We start from the raw sequence: 12579 nt of genomic DNA, 5'->3' as shown, positions 1-12579 counted from the left end.
AAAGGAAAACTACAGAGATGACCAGCAATCTGTGATTGACAGTGGTCTTTAGCCAACAGGGAGGCAGCTGGACAGGGGAATAAGGGTGATCAAAGGAGGAGTGCACTCCCCCTGAAAGGTGGAAAAGCCCATGGTGTGCAAGGCCAGGGTTTATGAGACCACATATCACTCTAGCAGACAAGGGTCTTCTATTATCGTATGTGGAATGCCATGGGAGATCAATGTGTGACAAATGCACATAAAATTTACTTCCTGAATTATTTTCTTGTGGTAATAGATACAAAAGATTTTCCTTTTTATTTTCTAAAATCTAGACAAAATGGATGTAACAAAATTTTCATTTTAACCATTTTTAAGCATACAGTTTAGAGGCATTGCATACATTCACTTTCTTTTTTTATTTCCTCTGGTACTGGGGATGGAACCCAGGAATGCTAAACCATTAAGCCACACCCTCAGCCCTTTTTATGTTATTTTGACACAGGGCCTAAGCTGCCCAGGCTGGCCTGGACTTGCAACATACCTGTCTGGGCTTCCAAAGCAGTGGGGAAGACAGGTGTGCCACCATCAACGTGTTTCACATCCTCAGCAGCCAGGCTTAGGGCTCTGATCTTGCCAAATAACAGCGCTCACTATTTTATAACAGCCACTCTGAGAGGTAAAAGTGGCATCTCATGTGGCTTTGATTTTCATTTATCTAATGACTAGTGATGTTGAGCATCTTTTCATGGGCTTGCTGGCATTGGTTTTGGCAAGGATTTCTTGGGAATGGCACCAAAAGCAACAAAAACAGAATTTAAAATAAATTGTACTTCATCAGAACTTTTTAAAAAACCCTCTATGCATCAAATGACAATATCAATAACATGGAAAGTAAACCAACAGAATGGGAGAAAATATGTGTAAACACATACCTATGCCAAGCACAGTAATTCCTGCTACATGGGAAGCTGAGGCAGGATTGCTTGAGCTGGGAGTTTGAGGCCAGCCTAAGCAACATACTGAGACCTTGTCTGGTCCATTTGACTTAGATTTTCCTTGAGTGGCACCTGGAGTCATAACTCTGGGCTGGAGACTAAGTGTGGAGCACTTACTTAGAGGCTGTGACCCACATAGAAGGTCGCCAGGCTCCTGAGCCTCACCTTCCCTCTGTATCCCTAGCAGAGCTACTGTGAGCTCACCTGACAGTACACTTGAGCATGTGGTGCTCATTACCTGCTGATTTCTCCTCAGTGACTTAGGGCAACCCTCTGAAACCATGTGCTGAGCCAGGATTATAGCAGACCCATGGGCCCTGAGGAAGTCAAATCAAAACCACACTGTACAAACAAGATTTTGAAGACACAAAAACTCACAAGCATTGGTGAGGAAGTAGAAAAATGGAACACTGCTGATGGGAGTCAACATGGAGCAGCAGCTATGGAAAATGGTTTGCTGTTGTCCATAAAGCTGACAAAATTGCCAGAATATACAGCAATTCCATTCCTAGACACACACAAGAACTGAAAACAGAGATTCAAACAAAAGACTTGTGGGCGGATGTTTAGCAGCATCATTCACAAGAGTAAAAAGATGGAAACTGCCCAGCGTCCAATAAAGCAACCGAGGAAAAGTAGTCTATTTGCACAATAGAGTAATATTCAGACAAAGGAAGGGAATCTACTGCTCGCTACAATGTGGAGGGACCTGGGAAACACTGTGCTAAAGGAGAGGAGCCAGACATGAGTGGGCACATGCTTCATGATTCTGTTTGTGAAATGCTCAGGACAGGTAAATCCATGGAGACAGCAGATACGGGATTGCCGGGTCCCAGGGGTGTTGCAGAATGAGCACTGAATCCTTAACAGGTAGTTGATTTCCTTTTGGGAATAAAAGTGTTTTGAACCTGAGACAGTGGTTATTGTGTGTATACTAAATATCACTAAAATTAATCTTAAGTCAGTTAAGTATTATGTGAAAATCCAGACCCAACATACCCTCACCAGGGCAAGACCCTCCAGATGCTCCCTCAGCCTGGCGTTGGAGTCTTTCCACAGCCCAACACTGCCTGGGGCCTGGCCAGCCACATTTTGAATACTTATGCTCAGTTTCAGTTTCCACTTGGTTTCTAAACCCAGTGGTCATTTCATCCTTCCAGGCCCAGGTCACCTTCCCTTGGACACCTTCCCAGGTTATCAGCCATGGTCTGCTATAATCCTGGCTCAACACATGGTTTCAGAGGGTTGCCCTACTGTTGCAGTGATTCACTTGCAGGTCAGCATGAGAAAAGAAAGAAGAAGCAGAGCAAGCAAAGCAGCAGCAGGAAAAAAAAAAAAAAAAAAAAGTCCTTTATTGTGTACAAGCGATCTTGTTATAGTATTGTGAACAAAGAAGGCAGCCTTCCAACAGCAATAAATCAGGTCTTTCAGCTAATTAAACATAGCACACAGAAGTTTACTTTCTAATCAGAAGTGACCCTCTTCTCATGGCTAATCTACTCTCGGCCCGGAGTATGCTGAGCTCTGCTCTTTGTTAAGAACAGATAATAAAATTTTTCTCAGCGCCCCCCTAGCCCACTTGGCAGAACATCCCGTTTGCAGACAAGTCCTCCCAGGGACAGCAGACACCTCGTTTTCAAGCATGTCCGCTGTTACCTATCTATACCTTGACAGAATATCCCGTTTGCAGGCAGACTCCATCAAGGACAGTAATAGTAACACAGTCACATCTGATTCTCTACATCTCCCTCCTTTTGTTTTTGTAAATGAGCCATAGCAGAAGTGATAAGACAGGTTTCATGTTTCAGTTGCCTTCGCTTTTTCCAGCATTGGAAGACTATATACAAAACAAAACACAAAACAAAAATTATTACAGTGTTACCTAAAGAAGTTGACAACAAGGTAGAGAAATGACTTAAAGGATTTAAATTAGCAATACTTGAAGACAATTTTTGTAAAATGTCAGATCCTGTTAGTTCAGGTAAAGTCTTACTAAATGTGTCCATAATAGTTTTTTCCAAATTCATAATTTCTAAAGTTAAATTTTGATGTCCATTTAACCATCTTTTAACAGTTTCCCAGGAATCACTGGTATTATATGGCACAAGAGTCACACAAATATGAGAAGAATTCCAGTCACATTTCAGTACACTTCTGGTAGCCAAGATAGTCACTTGATCGCCAAGCCAGGAAACAGTATGTTGTAAATTGATCACATCTGTAGCCAATTGAGAGTCTAAGTCCTTTTGTTGTTGCCATAATAAATGAGCATCTTGATGCCATGTTCTCATGAAATCCGCAGTTTGAATGCCTTGATGTAAAGCAACGCCAGCTACTGCAGCAGTGGCAGTTACAGAAGCAACTGCAAGGATTGAGGCTATAACTATTCCTATTAATCGTTGAGAGCGATGTAACAAAACTTGAACAGCATTGTACAAATGAGTAACAGACAATGAATCAGACCAAGGACGAGTCAAATTAACAGGCACCCACAATTCTGTGCAAGCTTTAACAATAACTAAAGAATAATTATTAATTTATATTAATTCCCAATTAGTTCTATTTACACATTGAGTAAGATAACAGTCTATACGTGATATTGTTCCCCAAGTTACATTCCATTCCCAGTTTCCAATCATAAGAGAATAAGGGAATTTAACACATGCAGAAGCAAAATAAGTCAGATTATTATGTAGATGTACTTCAAAAGGAGAGGAATGGGATACATCTAACGTGAAATTTCCAGTCCATACAGTGAGTTTCCCAGATACTGCCCATAATTTCCATATATCCCCTTGAATATTGGAAAACTTTATATGCTGTAACATTGGAGGGACCAAAGCATAATGTTGCATTTTAGTTGTCTCATTACCCCAAGCATTTATCGTCCCATTATGTCGATGCCATCTTAAAGTACGATTTGACCAACTTTCTATAAATTCAGAATGATCAGGACTCCAATCAACTATAGTGATATTTTGATATTTGACTACTGTTTTAGGGTGATGATCACGACATTTTTCCCACTCTAAATGAGTTAAAAAGGTTTCAAAATATTTAGCTGAACATAAAGGAAGATGAGTTCTGACAAAACATTCTTCAGATGTTAGCGATGATTGATTAACATACATAGTAGAGGTATTAAATCCTCGGGAAGATATCATGACAGTAAACACAGCAGTAGAATAACTACAATAATTAACTCCCCGAGTATTATAGGAATGAGAGTCATTTTGTGCTATAAGAGGCAAACAGAAAGAACAAGCCCCTATACACAATGGGACTCCTTCAACAGCTACAGTTATATTTGAAATATCACACAGATTTTTATGGAATGGAATATCTTCAATTCCCCCACATACAGGAGGGGGGAAGAATTAGTATTATTAGTACACACACGAACCTCAGGTTCTCCCCAGGAAACACTGCGTATCAAAGGAGGGTTAGGAACACAGGCCCAATAAGCAAAAGAATGGGCAGAAACTATACTTACCTGGCAATTAATAACTGCAAGCATAGCTAATAAAAGATCAACAGGATTTAAAGGCTGATTTGCCTTTTGAAGGGTTTTTTCAGCTTCTTGAGTCAACCTTTTCATCTGTCCCCATGTTGGGGGGTCTGCTGTTCTCGTTGCCATCGTAGAAGTTCTCTGCATTGCCAGCTCCTGAAATTGTCTGACAAATGGGTCGCTCATTCTGCAATTTGATAAGTCTTGAAGGTACCCAGAAAGGTGTTTTACCTGTAGAAATAAGAGCAAACCCCCTTCCCATGTGGTGCAACAACCCAGAAATCCATTCTTTATTTTCATCCCTGTACCATATAGGTATTTCCGATTTTGGAAATAATGGCTGAGATTTAAATGTAGAGAAATGTTGCTGAGCTGCAGGAACCTCGGAAGCTGACCAGACACTTAAAAAATTTAAAGTTAGTAAAGTTTTATGAAGTATATTTTGAGGTGTATAAGCCATAGTTATATCCCCCCTTTTTATTTTTAGTATATATTCTCTTAACATATGATTTGCCCATTCTATAATAGCTTGACCCTGACTATTATAAGGTATGCCAAATGTATGTGTAATGTCATATTTTTGTAAAAATGAATGTAATCTTTGTGAGGTCTATGCAGGTGCATTGTCAGTTTTAAGTTCTCTAGGAATTCCCATGATAGCAAAACAAGATAATAAATGAGGGATGACTGCATCAGCTTTTTCTGAAGATAATGCTGTGGCCCATTGAAAATGAGTATGAGTGTCAATAGTATGATGTACATATCTTAGACGTCCAAATGACTGAATTATAAAAACATCCATTTGCCAAAGGGCATTAGGATGGAGTCCCCGTGGATTAACACCAGGAGGACAGTAAGGAATATTAAAAGGAGCACATGATGAACAGTTAGCTACAATTTCACGTGCTTGTTTTTGAGTTATTTTGTATTTTTTGTAAAGACCTTTAGTGTTTGTATGATGTAAAGCATGTTCTAGATGAGCCTTTTTTAAGGGGAATAATAGCTGATCAATATTTTTATTTCCTCTAGATAATGGTCCTGGCAGTGTAGAATGTGCTGTAATATGAGTAAAATATACTGAAATAGTTCTCTGTAACAATAATCTTTGTGTAAAAGCAAATAGTTTTTCAATAAAAGTTTTTGGGTTAATGGGAAGGCTAACTGAAGGTAAATGTGTGCACACCAAAACTGCATACTGAGAGTCAGAAACAATATTAAGAGGAACATTTGAAAAATCTAATAAAGCTAAAGTAATAGCCCATAATTCAGCAGGTTGAACAGAGGAAAACTCATGAGGATATACTTTAGAAGCTATAGGAGTCCAATATCCTGCTGAAGTTTTGTTAGCATCAGTAAAAACAGTAATACCGGAAAGAGGAATCGAAGAAATAGGGTTTACTAATATCATAGAATGTTTTCTAAAAAATTCAAAGACTTTAGATTTAGGATATTGAGTAGTTAAAGCTCCAGAATAGCCAGATAGAGCAATTTGCCAATTATCATTTAATTGTAAATTGTAAGAAATTTGTTGCTGAGTTATTTGAGTAATAATTTGATTTGGCTCTCTACCACTCAATTGTAACAATTTAGATCTACCTTTAATTATTAAAAAGGCTAGTTTATCCATATATGTAGTTAATCGTTTATTATACTTATTAGGTAAAAAAAAAATCCATTCTATTATATGATCATTTTTTTAGTTAGTACTCCAGACGGGGAGTAAGGAGTATGGAAGAGAATTAGTTGCACAGATTTTTCTAAGTCTATATAAGACAAATATCCTTCATTTAAACGTTGTTCAACTAAAGTTAATTCTTGTAATGCTTGTTTAGTTAAAGTTCTAGGACTACGTAGTTCAGAATTACCTTCTAAAGTAGCAAATAAATGTTGTAATTGATAAGTAGGGATTCTCATGGTTGAACGAATCCAATTGATATCTCCCAGTAATTTTTGAAAATCATTAAGAGTCTTTAAATTATCTTTTCTTATTTGAACCTTTTGAGGCTTAATTTTTTGTTTATCCAAAACAAATCCTAAATATGAATAAGGAAAATCAATTTGCACTTTCTCTGGAGCTATTTGTAATCCAAATTTAGATAAAGCTTTTAGAACTGCTTTATAAAATCGGTCATGTTCAATGTTAATAGGGGCTGCTAATAAAAGATCATCCATATAATGATATAAAATATATTTGAGGGAATTGTTGTCGAGCTGGTTCTAAGGCTCTGGCAACAAATTCCTGACATAAGGTAGGACTATTAACCATGCCTTGAGGTAACACAGTCCATTGATAACGTTTAGCAGGTTGATGATTATTATATTCAGGTACTGTAAAAGCAAATTTTTTTTCCTTATCCTTAGGTTGGAGAGGGATTGTAAAAAAAAACAGTCTTTTAAATCAATAACAGAAATTGACCGTTTATTTGGAATCATAGCAGGAGAGGGAAGTCCTAATTGTAATCCTCCCATAGGTTTAATACATTTATTAATTTCCCTTAAATCTGTCAATAAACGCCATATTCCAGACTTTTTCTTAACAACAAATACAGGGGAATTCCAAGGTGATGTGGAATATTCAATATGTTCCACCTCTAATTGTTCAGTAACTAATTGCTTTAATGCCTTGAGCTTTTCTTTTTTTAAAGGCCACTGCTCAATCCATTTAGGAGTACTGGTTAACCAGGTTAATGGCATAGCTCGAGGGGACTGAACAGTGGCTACAAGTTTTTTGAAGGAATATTAATGTGTGCTTCAAGCTGAGATAAAATATCATGGCCCCAAATATTAATTGGAACATTGATTATGTAAAACGCTGTTAAAATCCAATGTTTTCTAAGGTATGACATGATAAAGGGTCAGAACTGACCCACACATCTGTTATTGCCCCTAATCCATTTAATGTTATTTGACATTTTTGTTTAGGCCATTCTTGTGGCCATTGTCTTATAGACATAACGGAGACGTCAGCTCCAGTATCTATTAATCCTTCAAAATATTTTCCTTGAATAATTAAAGAGGGTCTCTGATCAATAATTAAGGTTTCCCAAAATATATATTTTTCTGTATTATATTAAATCCTCCAGTCCTTGATTGATTTTTAGAAGGAAATTGAAAAAAAAAGTAACAGCAAAATCTGCGCTATTTGTTCTCCACTGATCAAAGAAAGGGTTTGAGTAGAATATGCCATGATGAAAATTTCATCTGTAAAATCAGGATCAACAATGCCAGGAATAACATGAATGCCTCTTAAGGCAGAACTACTACGTCCAACAATTAATCCAAAACTCTTAGAAGGAAGAGGTCCAAAAACACCAGTCTTTATTTTGTAAATTCCACCTCCAGGAGATATCACAACATTTTCATTAATTGGTAAATCAGCAGCAGCACTTTGTTGAGTAGCCGCATAAAGATTATCAATAGTTAACTTAGTATTATCCTGGGGTTGTTTGGTGGGTGACCCAACTTGGGAGTCACAGATGCCCGAAACAAATGAGAAATGATCCCAGGTATTGTTTATGGGCCTCAGGGATGACGGCCCATTGAGTAGTTTCCCGAGGGGGGGCAAAGGGTTTCCATCTTTATCTGTCTTAGAATGACATTCATTTTTCCAATGATTGCCTCGTTTACATCATCGGCAAACTTCAGTAGGTGTCCTTTTTGCACTGGGAGATATACTATTGTTACTATTATTACCTTTTTTCTTACAATCCTTTTTAAAATGACTTGCTTTTCCACAACTGAAATAAGTTCCTGATTTATTGGGTTTAAGGGCTCCAGCCATGGCTGCAGCAAAAACAGAAGCTTGATGTTCAATTCCTCCCACTCCAGCACAAGCTCTCACATATTCACTTAATAAGGTGTTTTGCCCTTTTAATGGCCCCAAAATACGCTTACATTCAGGATTTGCATTATCAAATGCTAATGTTTCCAATAATACCTTTGCTATTTGATCTTGACTCACTGCCCTCATTACAGCAGTACGCAGTGTCAGATCAGGCGGGGCAGGCAGCGACCAAAGGAGGCAGATTTAAAAGGGCCGCTGAACAGGCTTTATTGAGATATCACTCCTGGGCAGAACTCGATCAGACCCACAGAGGGGACAGGGGAAGGGTCTGAGGAGAAACCGCGTGGAAGTTTGACCGGACTGGACTTTTATGGGGCTTACAGCAGGAAGGGAAGGGCTTGGGGCAGGAAAAGGTGTTTCTAGGGTCCCTTTGCCCCTTGGAGTTGGTCAGGGGAGTTGGCTGAACTCCAGGATTGGCCAGGGGGTCCTGCTGATTGACAGGTGTTAGTCAGGAGATCTGGCTGATTGACAGGCATTTCCGCCGGCATCTGATTGATGTTCTTTTCCAGCGCAGGCTGCTTTGTTCTAAGTTGACACTAAGTCGCCACCAAGTCGCCACCGACCTAACACACAGTCTAGCAAGAAAATCAGTATAAGGTTCAGTAGCCCCTTGTACAGTTTTAGTAAAGGAAGGTTGTGCTTGACCAGTGGGTATCACACATCTCCAAGCTCTTAAGAAAACCTGTCGAACTTGTTGAAGATCTGGATCTGTATATTGAGCCTGCTCTCTATAGGCACAGTAATTACCCTCCCCCATTAACTTATCCTCCATAGGTCCCGGGGCGATTTTGAGCCTCATTCTCTCGAGCTTGTTTTCGTGCCTCATCTTCCCACCAACTTCTCAATTGTAACCATTGAGATCCCTCCAAAACTGTTTTGGCTAATGCCTCCCAATCCAAAGGAATAAGTAATTTAGAAGTTCCCAAATTTTCTAACATTCCTAACACAAAAGGAGACTGAGGGCCATATTGAGAGACTGCAGCTTTTAAATCCTTAATAAACTTGTATTCCACTGCAGTATAGTGAACATTAATCATTGGGGGATTTTGAAGGTTTTGTTGTCTAGTTATAGGAAACAAATGTGGTGGATCAACAAAACCACCAGGGGGAGCTGCAAGATCATCATCATCATGTATCATAGTAAGAGGAAATGAAAAACATTGTTGTTCTCTACCTACATCAACTCTATACTCTGTCATTGGAAAGAGAGAAGCATTAGAAGGAGTAGTAGGTTTAAGAGAGGACCTTTGCTTTTTTAATTTCATTTTTTCCACAAAGGCTTCCATAATTTCTTTCATACTGGAGTCACTATCTGAACTTTCTGAATCTTCTTCATCACCCAGATCTGATTTAGGAGAGTCATCTATAGTATCACAAATATCTTCCTTGGGCTCTGTTTTGTTAACCTTATTATCAGATTCTGATGTATTAACTTGGCTTTCACAAAGAGAGTCATTTTCATTATTGCTTTCTAATAATTGTAATGCTTGAGTAATAGCGCTACACAATGTCCAAATCTTCAAAGAAATTACATTCCCAGCCTGATGCTGCTTACGGAGCTCTTTCTGAACCAATTTCCATTCCCCTAAATTTAACTGGACCTTAGTTTGATACTGGAACCAGTGACAATGACATTCTATAATTTTAAATAACTCCTTGAGTCTCTTATGAGATGTTTTCACACATATGGAATACGATAATCCTTGTAGTAACTCTACAATATTGTTCCTTTAAGGACTGGGAGTTTCCCATGTTAGTTCTGAAAGTCCCCCTAAAGTCTCTTTCAACCTGGGGCGATACCTTTCGATATTTTGTTAGTTCTGAAAGTCCCCCTAAAGTCTCTTTCAACCGGGGGTGATACCTTTCGATATTTTGTTAGTTCTGAAAGTCCTCCTTTCGTTTTCTTAACCCGGGGTGCTTGCCCTTTCGGTGCTGGATCCTGCCGACTATGCCAAATGTTGCAGTAATTCACTTGCAGGTCAGCATGGGAAAAGAAAGAAGCAGCAGAACAAGCAAAGCAGCAGCAGGAAAAAAAAAGTCCTTTATTGTGTACAAGCGATCTTGTTATAGTATTGTGAACAAAGAAGGCAGCCTTCCAACAGCAATAAATCAGGTCTTTCAGCTAATTAAACATAGCACACAGAAGTTTACTTTCTAATCAGAAGTGACCCTCTTCTCATGGCTAATCTACTCTCGGCCCGGAGTATGCTGAGCTCTGCTCTTTGTTAAAAACAGATAATAAAATTTTTCTCAGCGCCCCCCTAGCCCACTTGGCAGAACATCCCGTTTGCAGGCAAGTCCTCCCAAGGACAGCAGACACCTTGTTTTCAAGCATGTCCGCTGTTACCTATCTATACCTTGACAGAATATCCCGTTTGCAGGCAGACTCCATCAAGGACAGTAATAGTAACGCAGTCACATCTGATTCTCTACACCCTACTTCAGTGAGGAGAAATCAGCAGGTAATGAGCACCACATGCTCAAGTACTGTCAGGTGAGCTCACAGTAGCTCTGCTAGGGATACAGAGGGAAGGGGAGGCCCAGAAGCCTAGCGATACCCCTACTCAGTCTCCAGCCCAGGGTTAAGACTCCAGGTGCCACTCAAGGAAAATCTGAGTCAAATGGGCCTGTGTCTAGGCCATACAACAGTGCCCCAGCTGTGGGTGTCACTTACCTGGTCGCAGAAGAAGCCTCAGGAGCCTCTCAGGCATGATGACAAATATTTGGGTCAACTCCAAGAAGTGGATTCACATTAACGCTTTACATGGGACTACAGCAGAGGTGTCTCACCTCACCTCACATCACATATTTCTCACCCTCTGGTGCTGAAGATCCATTCTAGACCTGCATCACCCCCCACTGACCAGACCTGGCTCCACTGAGGGTCCCCACAAAACCTGAGTCTCTGGACACACAGGACAGGAAGGATGCCGACCTGATGCAGAGAGGCTTTTGCCTTTGGAGTCTGGGATGGCAAGTATTTCTTCCTGCCAGCCCCCAGGGACCTGTCCCCATGGCTCATTACCTAGACACAGACTGGCCTCCATTTTATCCTACTTCAATATTTCAGTGCATCCAACACAGAACTATCTCACTATACCCCTACTGGGTGGATAACCCCACACCAGTCCCAAGCCTGACAGTTAGGCCCTGCTGTGCTCTGCCTGGCCAACCTGGAAAGGGGTGGGGCATTCCAGGAGGATCCACGGAGTGTGGGGGACATGGGGCCCACTGGCAGAGACAGGAACACTGTTGTGTTGAATCATGTACCCAAAACTCACATATGGAAGTCCTCAGCCTCAGCACATGTGAGGGTACCCTCATATGGAAATAGGGCATTTTAAAAAAAAATATTTATTTTTTAGTTGTAGTTGGACACAATACCTTTGTTTTACTTATTTATTTTCATGTGGTGCTGAGGATCAAACCCAGGGCCTTGCATGTGCTAGGCGAGCACTCTACTGCTGAGCCACAACCCCAGCCCTGGAAATAGGGTATTTGCCGATGATCAAGCTAACATGAGATCCTCTGGGCTGTCCCTAATCCATTATGGCTGTCTTTATTAAAAGGGAACACACGCAGGGAAAACATTTGGTGGGGAGTGGAGCTCTGCTGCCACAGCCAAGAAACTACAGAAGATGGAGCAACACCTGGAACAGACCCTCCTCTTGTGCCTCAGTGTGGGGCAAGGCCCCAAAGACACGTGACTTCCCCATCTGGACTTGATACCTGTGAGACAGCAGCTCTGTGGTTCTGAGCTACAAGCTTATGATACTTTGCTGGGGCAGCCTTAGGAGAACACAAGATTCATTCTGCTCCATCCACTATTCTTCAGACCACAGCTGCCTCCCTACACCCACGCCACAAGAAAGTGGGAGTGGAAGCAGGATCCTTCAAGGTCACAGCACTGCCAGGAGGTCACTTCCACTTCTTTTTTTTTTTTTTAAATATTTATTCTTAAGCTTTAGGTGAACACAATATATTTATTTTACATTTATGTGGTGCTGAGGATCGAACCTGGTGCCTTGCACATGCCAGGCAAGCACTCCACCACTGAGCCCCAGCCCCAGAGGTCACTTCCATTTCTACCCAGAACTCTGGCCTCAGCTCTCAAATCTTGGGAGGGCAATGGGAGGATGAGGACAAGGAGAGACAAGAGGTCAGCCTCCCTGGAGTGGTCACTGAATCTCCACCCTGCTGCTTCTGAAGCACAGAGCTAGACAAATCCTACCTCTCACACCTCCTCCAGT

The sequence above is a fragment of the Marmota flaviventris genome, chromosome 2 (assembly GCF_047511675.1).
Source record: "Marmota flaviventris isolate mMarFla1 chromosome 2, mMarFla1.hap1, whole genome shotgun sequence".
Taxonomy (NCBI): domain Eukaryota; kingdom Metazoa; phylum Chordata; class Mammalia; order Rodentia; family Sciuridae; genus Marmota; species Marmota flaviventris.
Note: the sequence above shows the minus strand (reverse complement) of the source record.